Source organism: Trichechus manatus, unplaced genomic scaffold (assembly GCF_000243295.1).
Source record: "Trichechus manatus latirostris isolate Lorelei unplaced genomic scaffold, TriManLat1.0 scaffold00070, whole genome shotgun sequence".
Lineage (NCBI taxonomy): Eukaryota > Metazoa > Chordata > Mammalia > Sirenia > Trichechidae > Trichechus > Trichechus manatus.
In genome coordinates this window covers 11,826,418-11,842,772 of record NW_004444006.1, presented here as the reverse complement: position 1 = coordinate 11,842,772, position 16,355 = coordinate 11,826,418, and the positions used below count along the sequence as shown (strand labels likewise).

The 16,355-nt window shown below is 39.1% G+C and overlaps 1 long non-coding RNA gene across 3 annotated transcripts in view; it reads left to right on the top strand.

Moving 5' to 3' along the window:
- Nucleotides 1–16,355, top strand: part of LOC111821205 (uncharacterized) — a 151,552-nt gene that overhangs the window by 24,052 nt on the left and 111,145 nt on the right. The window contains exons 3-4 of one of the 3 annotated variants that reach the window (XR_002824658.1): nt 80–234; nt 781–884. This is a non-coding gene — a long non-coding RNA (uncharacterized LOC111821205). Of the gene's footprint in view, nt 1–79; nt 885–16,355 lie in introns of all 3 variants that reach the window. The other 2 variants (XR_002824657.1, XR_002824656.1) reach the window with 2 other exon arrangements.

The window sequence follows — 16,355 nt, the reverse complement described above, 5'->3', positions numbered from 1 at the left end:
CAGTACATAATAATGGAAATCTGTATGGTGTAAAATTTTATTTACATTAAAATCACCTGGGTGCTTGTTAAAAATGCAGATTCCTGGGCAGCCAGAAACCTTGTCATTGGTCAAGAGCAACATTAAGACCTGCCTGTCACTTATACTGAGACTTTCTGCCCAGTGGGTTCACCAGAGAGCCAGAATGAATTGCCATTGCCTTGGACATCCTTGGGAGGAAGTTGAGAAGCCTTGGTAAGTGGTCAGTGGTTTTGGTAGGGTTCCCCAGTTGATGGTGGAGAAGAGAAGGAAAAGTCGCCTGGATGCAGCACTTCCCTTCTTTCTTCAACACTCAGTAAGTACTTACTAACTGTCAGGGACTGTTCTAGATATTAATGAAGTTCTGGCTCATGGAACTTTCGTTCTTGTAAGGGTAGATAAAGGAATAAATAAACTAATAAATGTATAATGTGGCATAAGTGTTATATCAGATTTTTTTTCATTGTGTTATGAAAAATTACATTAAAAATGGCTGGGTTAGACTAAACAACATCTTGTGTTTCTCCACTCTTCTCATTCTGCCTTTTACTTCCTCTCTGCATGATGTTGGCCAATTTTGTTCCCATTGCTGAACCTCAATTTTCAATCAGTAGAATGAGGGGTTTATGTAACTTTCTTGAAGATCCTTCCAGCTTTGACCTTTTTGGAGTCTCTCAATGCAATGGAGGATGACCAAGCTGAGTGTGGAGAGGGTCATAGATAATCAAAACATTTTTTTTCCTCTTCGTAACCCATCACGAGGCTGAACTGTGAAGGATGTCTTTGAAAAGCATTTTAGAGAGGTCACCAGATCTTCCATGTGAGTGAACATACAGCAGAAGAGGAGAGCCCTTTCAGAGATTAAGGTAAGTAGGGGAGGAAAGACCTTTGAGATGTCATTTCCAAAGCACAATTGACAGATTATTTCATTGCAATCTAGCTTTGTGGTCCAGTAATTTATAAGCATGCAGGTTATTCCAAAATACATTCTTCTCAAAACAATTGGAGTAGCTTATATGCTTGCCTAGTCTGTGATCACCCCTACTGAGTATCAGAAGAACTGAAATGGTTTACAGGTGAACTAGGTAGCATAAACTGTGTGTCACAGGTAATGCCAACACGTCAGACACTAATTACACTGCCCTTAAGGGAAGAATATGTTCTTTCAAACCAGATTTATAGAAGGTTTTTCTTCATCAAACTGTGGAGCTGCGTAAATCTTGGCAAAAGTCAGGCCATAGTAGAGGCTCATTGTTTCAGTGGCAGCCAAGTATATGGCACTTTGGATTGATAGTTTCAAAGGCAGGAGGATTTTCCTGGATTGCAGTCCTCTTAAAACAACTGGGATAGCATTCATTTTTGACTCCTTAGGGGTCAGCACCGTGTGGACTTCAGGTAAAGCTGAAAAGGTTCATAATTAAACTAGGCAGCATCTAAAAAATGGCCATTCTTGGGGGATTTCTGCAAAGGTCACTGCCTTAAATTAGTAGCACCTCCATTCAGAGCCAGTTCATGAGGGCCATATTATTTCTTGATCTCTCCCATTGTTTGTTGAAGTAATTAAGGTCAATTTTTTCAGTGAGGCAGTCTTGAGATGGTACTTTCATGGAATAATGTTCCAGGGATAGGCTCTGGAGTGTTTGAGTAACCTCTACTGGTAGAATCAGGTAGATAAGCCAGCACAGGGAAACTACATGATAGAAGGGATGGCATTTCCCTAAGGAGAAACTTAGTCATTGATACAAAGGCAATCCCTGTATTCCCTGTCCTTTGCCACAACTTATTTTAAAATGACATTGAGCATGCATAAGGAAATGAATGTTAGCATACTGTTAAAAAAAAAAAGTCATCCTGTAACTCTTTATCTATAGGGACCAAAACGGATTATATAAATCTGGTTTTTGCTGTCTGAATACCAGTTCGTTCCCTTGGACTTTCCTATCCCCCATTATCTATCCTCATTTCTTTTTGTGACAGCAGATTTATTTTTTTCTCTTTTTCATAGTTGTTAGGATAGTCATCAAGCACCCACACACAACTTTTAAAACTTTCCTTTTTAATTCCACATATGGTAAAACTTGGCAAAAGCTGGAACCTATATAAAGCAGAAACCTGTCAGAGAAGGAAAACCCAAGTATTTTCCACTAAAACGAATGATAGAAAAGTGGTAAGACTGCATCCTGTCAAAGGCAAAAAAAAAAAAAACTTGGCAAGACCCAGAAAAACAAGGCAGTCCTGTCAAGTTCCAGCTGTCACAGATTTCAGTGTAATAATAGCACTTACCGTTTATTGAATGCGTATTATATTCTAGACTGTGCTTTACACATATATGTTATCTCATTTTAACTTAACAGTAACTGAGAAGTAGGGCTTGTTTCCATTTTATAAAAAATCAAACCAAGGATCAGAGGTTAAGGCGCCCATGTAAAGCAGATAGTCAGTGGTGGAGCTGTGTGTGTTGCACTCCAAAGATTTTGAGTCAGAATCAACTCTATGGCAATGGGTTTGGTTTTGGATTACATTCTTCAGGTTGTGCAACCATACTCACCCTCCTTTTCTGAAGTTATTCCTCTCCCATTAACAGAAACTCACTGCCCCAGAAGGTTACTATCTAATCTTCCCAGTTGCTGTTGTCGCTTTGATTGCATATAGGTAGTTCTTAAAAGAGTGTAACGTTCAAGGCAGACTTTTTTTACTAGTTAAGCTAAACTTGTTTGGTTTTAAGAAGACTTCAAAACAAACAAACCAAAAAAAAAAAACCAAATCTGTTACCGTTGAGTCGATTCCTATTCAACCTTGTAGGAAAGAGTAGAACTGCCCCATAGTGTTTCCAAGGAGTGGCTGGTGGATTTGAACTGCTGACCTTTTGCTTAGCGGCCAAACGCTTAACCACTGTACCACCAGGGCCCCAAGAAGATGTCAGGGTATTTATTTGGTTTAAGGTTTAAAGATCATCTCAGAGCAATAGTTTCAGGGATTCATCCAGCAGCCGTGGCACCAGAAAGTCTAGAGTCCATGAGAATTTGAAATTCTGTTCTGCATTTTCCCCGTTTTGATTAGGATTCTTCTATAGAATCTATGGTCAAAATGTTCAGTAATGGTAGCCAGGCACTATTCAGTTCTTCTGGTCTCACGGCAAAGGAGGCAATTGTTCATGGAGTCAGTTAGCCACACATTCCATGTCCTCTTCCTATTACCTGATTCGCCTTCTTCCTCTGTTGCTTCAGGTGAATAGAGGCCAATTGCCATGCCTACCATGGTCTCTTGCAAGCTTTTAAGACCCCCGGCACTATGCAACAAAAAAAGGAGTTAGAACAGAAGCACTAAACACGTTATTAGTCCAGTTAACTAAGATGTTCCATGAAACCATGACCCTAAATCACCAAACCAAGGAACCGAATCCCATGAGGTGTTTGCTTGTATATAAGCAGCCTCAGCAGCTACTCTTTTTTTGGTCACTGTTGTAAATATGTTTATCACACAGCTTTTGCCAATTCAACATCTTACATGTGTATAACTTATTGACATCAACTACAATAAGTAGCTGTGCAACCCTACCCTCAGTCAATACAATTTTTCCATCACCATTAACCCCCTCTTTCCGCCTCCCTCCTGCCCCTGTAATGACTAAGAAACTTTGGTCTCCATACGTTTGCCTTTTTTTGCCTTTTTATGTAAGTGAGGTCATACAATATTTGTCCTTTTGTGATGGACTTATTTCACTCAGCATAATGTCAATTTATCCAGACTTTGTTTCTTCTACTGGCTAAGTAGTATTCCACTGTATGTATGTACCACATTTTGTTTATCCATTCATCTGTTGATGATATTTACATTGTTTTCACTTTTTGGCTATTGTGAATAGTGCTGCAATGAAAACTGGCGTACAAGTCTCTATCTGAGTCTCTACTTTCAGTTATTTTGGGTATATACCTAGGAGTAGAATTATTGGGCCATATGGTAGTTCTATTTTTAGTTTTTTGAGGAACCACCACACTGTTTTCCACAAAGGCCATACCATTTTGCATTCCCACCAGCAATGGGTAAGTGTTCTAATTTCTCCACATCCTCGCCAACATTTGTTATTTTATGTTTTTTGTTTTTTACCTTAGCCATCCTAGTGGTAGTTCATTGTTGTTTTGATTTGCATCTCTGTGATGACTAATGACGTTGAGCATCTTTTCATGTGTTTGGTGGCCATATGAATATCCTCTTTGGTGAAATGTCTATTCAAGTCCTTTGCCCATTTTATGATTGGGTTCTTTGTTTTTTGGTGTTAAGTTATGGAAGTTTTATATATATTTTGGTTATTAGATTCTTATCGGATATATGGTTTCCAAAGATATTTTCCTAGTAGGTAGCTTGTCTTTTCACTTTTTTAGTAAAGTCTTTTGATGAGGAAAAGTTTTTAATTTTTATGAGGTCCCATTTACTTATTTTGTCTTTTGCTGTTTCCGTTTTTGTTATTATATTAGATAACCCATTGTTAATAGCTAGGCATGACAGTGTTGCCCCTGTTTTTTCTTCCAAGAATTTTATGGTTTTAGTTTGCACATTTAGGTCCTTAATCCATTTTGAATTTGTTTCTCTGTATGGTTTGAGACATGGATTCTGTTTCATTTTTCTGCATCTGGAAATCCAGATTTATTGAAGAGACTTTTCTTTCCCCTTTGAATGGACTTAACACCTTTGTGAAAAATCAGTTGACCATAGATGTTTGGGTTTATTTCTGGACTCTCAGTTCTATTCCATTGGTCTATATATCTATTGTTATACCAGTACCAGGCTGTTTTGATTACTGTACGGCTGTACAGTGTGTTTTAAAATCAGAAAGTGTGAGTCCTCCTACTTTGTTCTTCTCTTTCAACACAGCTTTAGCTATTTGGGGCCTCTTGTCATTCCACATAAGGTTGAGGATTGGCTTTTTCATTTCTGTAAAGAAAGCTGTTAGAGTTTTAATTGAGATTATGTTGAATCTATAGATTGTTTTGGATAGTATTGCTATCTTAACGATATTAAGCCTTCCAACCCAAGAACACTGAACATCTTTCCATTTATTTAAGTCTCCTTTAATCTCATTCAACAGTGTTTTATAATTTCCATTGTATAAGTCCTTCACCTCCGTGGTTAGATTTATTCCTAGGTATTTTATTCTCTTAGATGCTTATGTAAATTGAATTGTTTTCCTAATTTCTATTACAGATTTCTCATTGCTGGTGTGTAGAAACCCAACTGATTCTTGTTTGTTGACCTTGTAGGCTGCGACTTTTCTAAATCCCTCTATTAGCTCTAGAAGTTTTCTTACAGACCCTTTGGGACTTTCTATACATAGTATAATCATATCATCTGCAAACAAAAATAATTATACTTCTTCTTTTCCAATCTGGATACCTGTCATTTCTTTTTCCTGTCTTATTGCTCTGGCTAGGAATTCTAATACAATATTGAATAGAAATGGTGAGAGCAGTCACCCTTGTCTTGTTCCAGATTTTAGGGGGAAAGCTCTTAGTCTTTCTCGATTAAATATAATGTTGGCTGTTGGCTTTTCATATATGCCCTGAATCATATTGAGAAATTTCCCTCCTATTCCAATCTTCTCGAAGGTTTTCATCGAGAGTCTTGGGTTTTAGCAAATGCTTTTTCTGCATCCATGGAGATGATCATGTATTTTTTTCCCATTGTTCTATTGATGAGGTGTATTACCGTGGTTGATTTTCTAATGTTGAACCATCCCTGCGTTTCTGGTATAAAGCATCATTGGTCATGGTTATGACATGCATCTGTCAGTTTGTTGAGGGGGCTTGTGTGTTGCAGTGATGCTGGAAGCTGTGTCACCAGTATTCATATAACAGCAGGGTCATCCATGGTGGACAGGTTTCTGCTGAGCTTCCAGACTAAGACAGACTAGGAAGAAGGACCTGGCGATCTTCTTCTGAAAAAAATTAGCCAGTGAAAACCTTGTCTGATAGAGTGCTGGAAGATGAGCCCCTCAGGTTGGAAGACACTCAGAATATGACTAGGGAAGAGCTGCCTCCTCAAAGTAGAATCGAACTTAATGACATGGATGGAGTCAAGTTTTCAGGACCTTCATTTGCTGATGTGGCACAATTCAAAATGAGAAGAAAGAGCTGCAAACATCCGTTAATAATTGGAACACAGAATGTATGAAGTATGAATCTAGGCAAATTGGAAATAAAAAATGAAATGGAACACATAAACATCGATATACTAGACATTAGTGAGCTGAAGTGAACTGGTATTGGCCATTTTGAATCAGACAATCATATGGTCTATTATGCCAGAGATGACAAAATGAAGAGGAATGGCATTGCACTCATTGTCAAAAAGAACATGTCAAGATCTGTCCTGAAGTACAGTGCCATCCGTGATAGGATAATATCCATATGCCTACAAGGAAGACCAGTTAATATGACTATTATTCAAATTCATACACCAACCACTAAAGAAATTGAGGATTTTTACCAACTTTTGCATTCTGAAATTGATGGAACATGCAATCAGGATGCATTGATAGTTACTGGTGACTAGAATGCAAAAGTTGGAAACAAAGAAGGAAGGCAAGTTGGAAGATATGGCCTTGGTGATAGAAATGATGCCAGAGATCACGTAGTAGAATTTTGCAAGACCAACGACTTCTTCATTGCAATACCTTTTTTCAACAACATAAAATGGTGACTGTACACTTGGTCCTTGCTGGATGGAATACACAAGAATCAAATCGACTACATCTGTGAAAAGAGACTATGGAAAAGCTCAATATCATCAGTCAGAACAAGGCCAGGGGCTGACCGCGGAAGAAACCATCAATTGCGCATAGACAAGTTCAAGTTGAAGCTGAAGAAAAGTAGAATAAGCCCATGAGAGCCAAAATATGACCGTGAGTATATCCCACCTGAATTTAGAGATTATCTCAAGAATAGATTTGATGCATTGAATGAAAATGACCAAAGATCAGATGAGTTGTGGAATGACATCAGGACATCATACATGAAGAAAGCAAGAGGTCATTAAAAAGACAGGAAAGAAAGAAGAGACCAAAATGGATGTCAGAAGAGATTTTGAAACTTACTCTTGAATGTCGGAGAGCTAAAGGGAATGGAAGAAATGATGAAGTAAGAGAGCTGAACAGAAGATTTCAAAGGGAGGCTCTAGAAGACAAAGTAAAGTGTTATAACGTTGTGTGCAAAGACGTGGAGTTAGAAAACCAAAAGGGAAGAATACGCTTGGCATTTCTTAACCTGAAAGAACTGAATAAAAAATTCAAACCTCAAGATGCAATATTAAATGATTCTATGGGCAAAATTCTGTATGACCCAGGAAGCATCAAAAACAGATGGAAGGAATATACAGAGTCACTGTACCAAATAGAATTGCTCGATGTTCAGTCATTTCAGGAGGTAGCATATGATCAGGAACCGATGGTACTGAAGAAAGAGGTCCAAGCTGCACTGAAGACATCGGTGAATAACAAGACTCCAGGAACTGACGGAATACCAATTGAGATGTTTCGGCAAATGAATGCAGTGCTGGAGGTGCTCTCTCTTCTATGCCAAGAACTTTGGAAGACAGCTACCTGGCCCACTGACTGTAAGGGATCCATATTTATGACTATTCCAAAGAAAGGTGATCCAACAGATTGTGGAAATTATCAAACAATATCTTTAATATCACACGCAAGTAAAATTTTACTGAAGATCATTCAAAAGTGGTTGCAGCAGTACATGGACAGGGAACTGCCAGAAATTCAAGTCGAATTCAAAAGAGGATGTGCAACCTGGGATATCACTGCTGTTGTCAGATGGATCCTGGCTGAAAGCAGAGAATACCAGAAAGATGTTTACCTGTGTTGTATTGACTATGCAAATGCATTAGACTGTGTGGATATTAACAAATTATGGATACCATTGAGAAGAATGGAAATTCCAGAACACTTAATTGTGCTCATGAGGAACTGGTGCATAGACCAAGAGGCAGTCGTTTGAAGAGAACAAGGGGATATTTTGTGGTTTAAAGTCAGGAAAAGTGTGCATCAAGGTTGTATCCTTTCACCATACTTATTCAGTCTGCATGCTGAGCAAATAATCTGAGAAGCTGAACTATATCAGGATTGGAGGAAGACTCATTAACAACCTACGTTATGCAAATGACACACCTTGCTTGCTGAAAGTGAAGAGGACTTGATGCACTTACTGATGAAGATCAAACATCACAGCCTTCAGTATGGATTACACCTCAACATAAAGAGAACAAAAATCCTCACAACTGGACAATAAGCAACATTATGATAAAGAAAAGATTGAAATTGTTAAGAATTTCATTTTACTTGGATCCACAATCAACACCCATGGAAGCAGCAGTCAGGAAATCAAAGGACGCATTGCAATGGACAAATCTGCTGCAAAAGACCTGTTTAAAGTGTTAAAAAGGAAAGATGTCACTTTAAGAACTAAGGTGCACCTGAACCAAGCCATGGTGTTTTCAGTCGCCTCATATGCATGTGAAAGCTCGAGGATGAATAAGAAAGACCAAATAAGAATTGACGCCTTTGAGTTATGGTGTTGGCGAAGAATGTGGAATATACCATAGACTGCCAAAAGAATGAACAAATCTGTCTTGGAAGAAGTATAGCCAGAATGCTCCTTGGAAGCAAGGAGGGTGAGACTTCTCACATACTTTGGACATGTTATCAGGAAGGGCTAATCCCTGGAGAAGGACATCATGCTTGATAAAGTAGAGGGTCAGTGAAAATGATGAAGACCGTCAACAAGACGGATTGACATGGTGGCTGCAACAGTGGGCTCATGCATAACGAGGATTGTCAGGATGGTGTAGGTCCGGACAGTGTTTCATTCTCTTGTACCTGGGGTAGCTATGGCTTGAAAGTGACTTGACAGCGCCTAACAACAACAACAATGACACTTTTGATATGCTGTTGGATTCTGTTTGTTAGTATTTTATTGAGGATTTTTGTATCTATATTCATAAGGGATATTTGCTTGTAGTTTTCTTGTGGTGTCTTTGTCTTGTTTTGGTATCAGGGTCACGTTTGCTTCATGGAATGAATTAGGGAATATTTCTTCCTTCTCTGTTGGAAGGGTGTAAACAGTATTGGTGTCAATTCTTTAAATGTTTGGTAGAGTTCCCTAGTGAAGCCATCTGGTCCAGAACTTTTTTTGTTGTTGTTGAGAGGTTTTTGATCACTGATGCAATCTCTTCACTTGTCAGTCTACCTGAAGTTTTGTCAATTTTATTGATTTTTTTCTATGAACCTACTTCTGGTTTTATTGATTCTCTACTGTTCTTCTGTTTTTCTATTTTATTTATTTCTGCTCTGTTCTTTGTTATTTCCTTCTTCTGGTAGATTTAGTCTTCATTTGCTCTTCTCTTTCTAGTTCCTGGAGTTGTAGAGTTATGCTATTGATTTGAGATCTTCTTTTTTCATCTAGTCAGTTATTGTTATACATTTCCCCTGAGCACTGCCTTTGCTGCATCCCATATGTTTTGTTATGTTGTACTTTCATTTTCATTTGACTACAAGAAAATTGTGATTTCTCTTTTGATTTCTTCCTTGACTCATTGGTAGTTTAATAGTGTGTTGTTTAATTTTTATGTGTTTGTGCATTTTCCAGTTTTTTTTTTTCTGTTATTGATTTCTAGCTTTATTCTGTTGTGGTCAGAGACATTACTTTGTACAATTTCAACCTTTTAAAATTTATCAAGACTTGCTTTGTGACCTAACATGTGGTCTGTCCTGGAGAATGATCCATGTACCCTGGAGTAGAATGTATTTTTGTGCTGGTATTGGGTGGAGTGTTCTATGTATGTCTGTTAAGTCTAGTTGTTTTATAGTCTAATTCAGGTCCTCTGTTTCCTGTTGATCTTCTTTCTACATGTTCTCATATTGAAAGTGGTGTGTTAAAGTCTTCAACTATTATTGTAGTGCTATCTAGTTCTCCCTTCAATTCTATCAGTGTTTACTTTAAGTATTTAGGTGCTCCTATGTAGGGTACATATATTTTTATGATTGTTAAATCTTCTCGATTAATTGATCCTTTTATCAGTATATTATGTACATGTTTATCTCTTCTAACAGATTTTTTTGTTAAATACTACTTTGTCTGATGTTAAGATTGCCACCCCAGCTCTCTTTTGGTTATTATTGCATGCTTTGAGTTTCAACCTATTTGTGTCCTTGGGTCTAAGGTGTGTCTCTTGTAAACAGCATATAGTTAGATCATGTTTTTTCATCCATTCTGCCACTCTCTGCGTTTTGATTGGAACATTTAGTCCATTTATATTCACTGTAGTTACTGATAAGATGTGACTTAACTTCTTCTGTTTTGGTATTCGTTTTTTGCTTGTCTTAAGCCTTCTTTGTCTTTGCCCTTTGCTAATGCTTGCTTTTGTGTTTTTTTTGTTTATTGTAGTGAGGCATTTTGATTTTCTTTCCCTTACATTTTTTGCATGGTTTTTAGATTTTTTTAGTGATTACCATGAATATTTCAGTTAACACTTTGTATTTATAACATCCTAGGGTAAGTTGATACCAAGTTAAATTGAGTAACATACAACAAATTCTATATCTATACCATTCCTCTCCCCTTTATTTGCTGTTGTTATTATTAATTACATCTTTATATTTCATGTGCCCTGTACATAATTTTATCCTTGCTTTATATATACATTTTTATTAAAAAACATGAAGGACAAAACAATTAGAATTATCAAGCATGAATACCTTAGTACTAGCCCTTATACTTTTCCATGCTGTTCCCTTTATTAGAGATCTTTCTTTTTTTGTATAACTTTGAATTACTTTCTAGTGTCTTTTTCTTTCCATCTACAGAACTCCCATTAGTACCTTTTGTAGGGCTGGTGGATATGAATTCTCTCAGCTTCTGCTTGTCTGGAAATGTTTTAATTTCACCCTCAATTTTGAAGGATAGTTTCACTGTGTATAGTATTCTTGATTGACAGTTTTTTTCTTTTTTTTTTCCTTTCAGGTCTTTATGTCATTCCATTGCCTTCTGGCCTCCAATGTTTCTGAAGAGAAATTGGCATTTAATCTTATTGGATATCTTTTGTTTATTACTGTTTGCATCTCTCTCAGTGCTTTCAGGATTCTCTCTTTATCTTTACTTTTTGAGAGCCTAACTATGGTGTGTCTTGGTGTAGATCTCTTTGGATTTATCCTACTTGGGGTTCTTTAGCTTCTTGGATTTGTAGATTCATGTCCTTCAATAGATTGGAGAAATTTTCTGTCATTATTTATTCAAATATTCTTTCTGTCCCCTTCTCTCTCTCATCTTCTTCTGGAATTCCCATGATGCTTATATTATGTCTCTTGTTGTTGTCCCATAATTCTGTTAAACTTTGCTCAGCCTTCTTGAGCCTGCATTCTTACTGCTCTTCAGCCTCTGTAATTTCAACTATTTTGTTCTCTAATTCACTGATTCTTTCTTCTGCTTGATGAAATCTGTTGGTAAGTCCTTCTGTTGTGTTTCTCATTTCAGTTATTGTCCCTTTCAGTTGCAGTATCTCTTTTTTTAGCTCTTCATTTTGTTCATGCATTGTTTTCCTTATTTCTTTTCACTCTTTGTCTATGTTTTTAAATATGTTTAGAATAGTCGTATTATATTCTTCCATTTTTTTTCATTACAAGTAGGCCCCAACTTACGATGGGTTCCATTCCGATGACTCCGTCATAAATAGGTTCTCACATAAGTTGAATACCTCATTTATTTTTAGTTTTCATTATTATTGTCTTTTATTATCAGTCTCTTTATAAATCATAAGATTGAACATCTGCAAATGAATATCTGAGAATGATAACATCAGCAAATTACACACTGCAACATTATATGTAGTATATATTACTAAGGATAATATGTACAAAACACACACACACACAAATGGTCATAAGTGCAGTTCATCCTAACTTGAATACATCATAAGTTGGGGGCTACCTGTATTCGGTCATCCCTAGATACACTTACACTCCCTTTGTCAAGTTCCTTTGGATGGGCCATCATTTCCCTGATTTTTTGTTGGGGCACTGGAATTCTTGAGGGTGTTAATTTTCTCAGCTCTCTCCAGTATTTGGTGTTTTTGCCTGTACTATTTCTGCAGAAAACTCTTATGTGGACACGTCATTCAGGTTTTTCTTACTGTTTCCTCTCCCACTCTGTGATATCTCCTTTTCCCTACCTGGTTTAATTAGAATTCGAAAGTTCCAGATCACAGTTTTCAACTTGCAGTCTCTTCCAAACACACCAGAGAACATGCTGTGGTGAATCTTTTCACCAGTGGGCACTGTCACTCAGGCATTGTATCATACACTAATCAATCTGTTCACTAGGAGGCTCAGTCCTCTCTCTCTTATTCTATTACTTCCTTCCCTGCTCTGTTTCTGCAGCCATATTTTCAGTCAGAAACCCCCATCCAGCAAGCCCTCTGCCCTCTGGTTTTGTCTGATGCTTCCTTCCCTGCTCTGTGGGGGCTGCTTATATCTGATTTGGCATTCAGGGGAGGCACAGGCAGACTTTCCTCCTTCCCAGGAGGAAGAGGGTCTGGCACTCCCCAGAAGGACCTCTGAGAGATCTATCTTGTTAGTTTCGGAGCTCCAGTGGCCCTGTGGTGATTGGGGGAGCAGTCTCCACTTAGGTGACCCTCCTCCTGGCTCTACTGTAGGGAACCTTCTGTAGGAGCTCGTATCAGTCCAGCAGCTGACAGTTACTGAGTAGGGGAGGGGTTGTCACACTCTGAACAGACCCCAAGGGAGGTCTGCCTTGTTGCTGTCAGAGCCTGCCCCATAATATGTTGGCTGTGGGTGTAGCCTCCACTCAAGATGCCTGCTTCCTAGCGCACAGCAGTGTCAGTCAGCAGTCCTCAGCACCAATCAGAAGGGGGAGCACACAAACCCAAAATGACCCCCAGGAAAGTCTGTCCTGTTGGTTTGAGAGGTTAGAGCTATGGGGTGTACAAGGCAGCAGGTAGAGTGCAGACTATGGGAGCAGACTCCACTTCAGGGGCCTTCTGTAGGAGTTTGCAGCAGCCTGGCAACTAACTTTAGTAGGTAGGGGAGAGGGTGTCATGCTGTGATTATTCTCCACAGTGGTCTGCCTTGTTTCTGTCAGAGATACCCCTGTAGATGGTTGGCTGTGAGTGCTGTCTTCAGTCAAGGTGCCTGCTTCCTAGCACGCAGCAGCCTCAGTCAGCAGTCCTCAGGGCTGACCAGAAGTGGGGGTAGACTAACAAAAACTGACCCCCAGGGAGGTTTGTCCTGTTGATTTCAGAGGCTTGAGCTATAGAGTACACAGGGAGGCAGGTGGAGTGCTGACTATGGGAGCAAACTCTACCGCAGGCACCTTCTGTAGCAATTCACAGCAGGGCTTGCAGGTTACAGTGTCTGGGTGGGGGAGGGGTGGACACCCTCTGAATGGACCCCCAGGAAAATCTGCTTTTTTGCTGTTAAAGCCTCCCCCCTGTAATCTGTTGGCTGTTGGTGACCCTCCTCCTAGCACACAGCAGCCTCAGTCAGCAGCTGTCAGTGCCAATAGAAGGGGGAGCAGACAGATGTGTAACAACTCCCTGGAGGTCTGTCTTGTTAGTTTCAGAGGCCTGAGCTATGTGGTGTGCAGGGAGGCAGGTAGAAGGTTGACCTTGAGAGCAGAATCCACTGCAGGGTCCTTCTGCAGCAATTCACAGCAGGATTGCAGCCGCTCATGTCCAGGTGGGGGAGATGCTGACACACTCCAAAGCCACTCCTTGGGGAGGTCTGCTTTGTTGATTTTAGAGCAGAAGCCTGGGGACCTGTCTTACAGGCAGTGTTGTGGTGGTTACTGAAGCAGTCTCTTTTGCCTGGGCCATTTTTCCAGTTCACAGCAGCCAGTGGCCCACCTGGCTGGGGCAAAGTGCAGGGGCAGTGGGAGAAGTGATTTTGCTATCTTACGTGACTCTTGTTGATTCCTTGATTCTTGCCTGTCTGCAGTTCCCTGCTGCTTTCCTCTGCTCCCCAATTCAGATCTGATTCAGGGTCACTCAAAGCAAAGCACCAGTTTCCTTTTTGTACTTCTTGTTTTATTTGTGGGGGAGGGTTGGAATGATAGTCTCTTTGCACTGCTATCTTTCCAGAATCCTCTATGTGCATCTTTTTCCCAATGCAATTGTATTTCTTACTGTGGATTGAGCAACTTTACAAAACGTTGTTCTAAAAGTAAAGGTACTGAGTGAGACATTGTGAACAAAATACAATACTGAGTTTGCAGATCGGCATCCTCTGGACCAGATCCCACCTGGAGACAAGTCGCCTTTGGCCCACACAGTATTTCTTAAAAATTGAGTGAATATTTAAAAATTTAAATTCTTTGTGTAAAAATCTGAATTTCAATTTCTCCTGAAATGTTAGAAGATTGGGTCTGAATTCCCACCAAGGCCAAGTAGTGGTAGACTCATTCTAAAGAATGGTCTTCTACTCTCTAGTTTATCGTGCTATATACTAGCCTATTTTACTTTTTCACATTACCTGCCTAGTAACTTGAGAGATTTTGAGTGCGTGGCTTACATTACTTTGTCTTTTTGAAATTGACTGTGGCAACCCCAAACCTTGCCTTTGGTGGACTTGGGGTCTGGTTCCCAAAAGTCCAAAGGCAGAGCATATAATGATTATTAATATTCTATTTTGGCCCGTGGATGATATTCTCAGTTCTCTCCACGAGGAACTGATAACCAACTACAAATATGCCACATTTTGTTGTGTGATCTGTTCTTCCAACCCTGTTCTTGCTGCCATTAAAAATAATGTTTGTGTTTTTTTTTTTCTTTTTCTTACAAATGATAGAAACTTATTTAGGCTAGGTTAAGTAAGGGAGTGGGGTTGTGAAACTATACGTGTAGCAATTAGTCAATTAGTATTTCACAAGAATTTAATTGTAGAAGTTGTATGGCCATATTCTCCGAATAGTAAGGGAATTAAAGAAGCTTTAAGAACGTCATCTGCACTTATTTGACTGTATTTAGAGCAACAGTTCTCTATCCTACCTGAAAAAATGCCTTTGGAGCCCTGTTGGTGCATTGGTTAAGCATTTGGCTGTTAACCAAAAGGTCGGCAGTTTGAATCCACCAGCTGCTCCTTGGAAACCCTATGGCAGTTCTACTGTCCTACAGGGTCGCTATGAGTTAGAATCAACTTGATGGCAACGGGTATTTGTAAATAAAATTTTTCAGTTTTGCAGTAAGCAGTAACTGGTATTGAACTTAATTCCTTTTCAATTAAATTTGTAACTTGGGACAGGGTTTATATCTTGTGCCAGTGCCCCTCCTATTCTGTTTTAACTTCATTTTTCTGAACAATTTCCTGAATCACTGAACTGTTTGCATAACTTTATGTCAAAGTTTTTGTTATTACTGTGCACAAAGGTAATACTTAAATTTGTAGTCGGTCTGGTGGTATATTTTAAAGTTCCACGGGATACAGGACAGTTCTTTGTTTTTTAGTTTTATTTATTGTACTTTAGATGAAGGTTTACAGAAAAAATAGTTTCTCATTAAACAGTCAGTACACATATCGTTTTATGACATTGGTTAACAACCCCATGACATGTCAACTTTTAGAACTTGGAGGACTTTTTTTTTTTTGGTGAAAATATACATAGCCAAAGTTACACCATTTCAGAAGTTTCTACATGTACAATTCAGTGACATCGATTACATTCCTCCAGTTGTGCTGCTATTCTCACTATCCTTTTCCAAATTATTCCATCACCATTATCTTCAACTCACTGCCCCCTAAGCTACTCATCAAACCTTTTGAGTTGCCGTTGTCAGTTTGATTTCACATAGATAAATTTTTTTTTTTACCTTAGATGGAAGTTTGCAGAACAAATAGTTTCTCATTAAACAGTTAGTACACATATTGCCGTATAACAATGGTTAACAACCCCATGACATGTCAACACTGTCCCTTCTCGACCTTGGGTTCCCTATCACCAGCTTTCCTGTCCCCTCCTGCCTTCCAGTCCTTGTCCCTGGACTGCTGTGCCTCATTAGTCCTGTTTTGATTTATGAAGCTGTCCAGTCCCTGGCTGAACGGTGAACTTCGAGAGTGACTTCACCACTGAGTGAAAAGGGTGTCTGGGGGCCATACTCTCAGGGTTTCTCCAGTCTGTCAGACCAGTAAATCTTGTCTTTTTTTTTTTGTGAGTTAGAATTTTGTTCTACATCCTTTTCCAGCTCTGTCCAGGACCCTCTGTTGTGATCCCGGTCAGAGCAGTCAGTGGTGGTAGCCAGGCACCATCTAGCTGTACTGGACTCAGTCT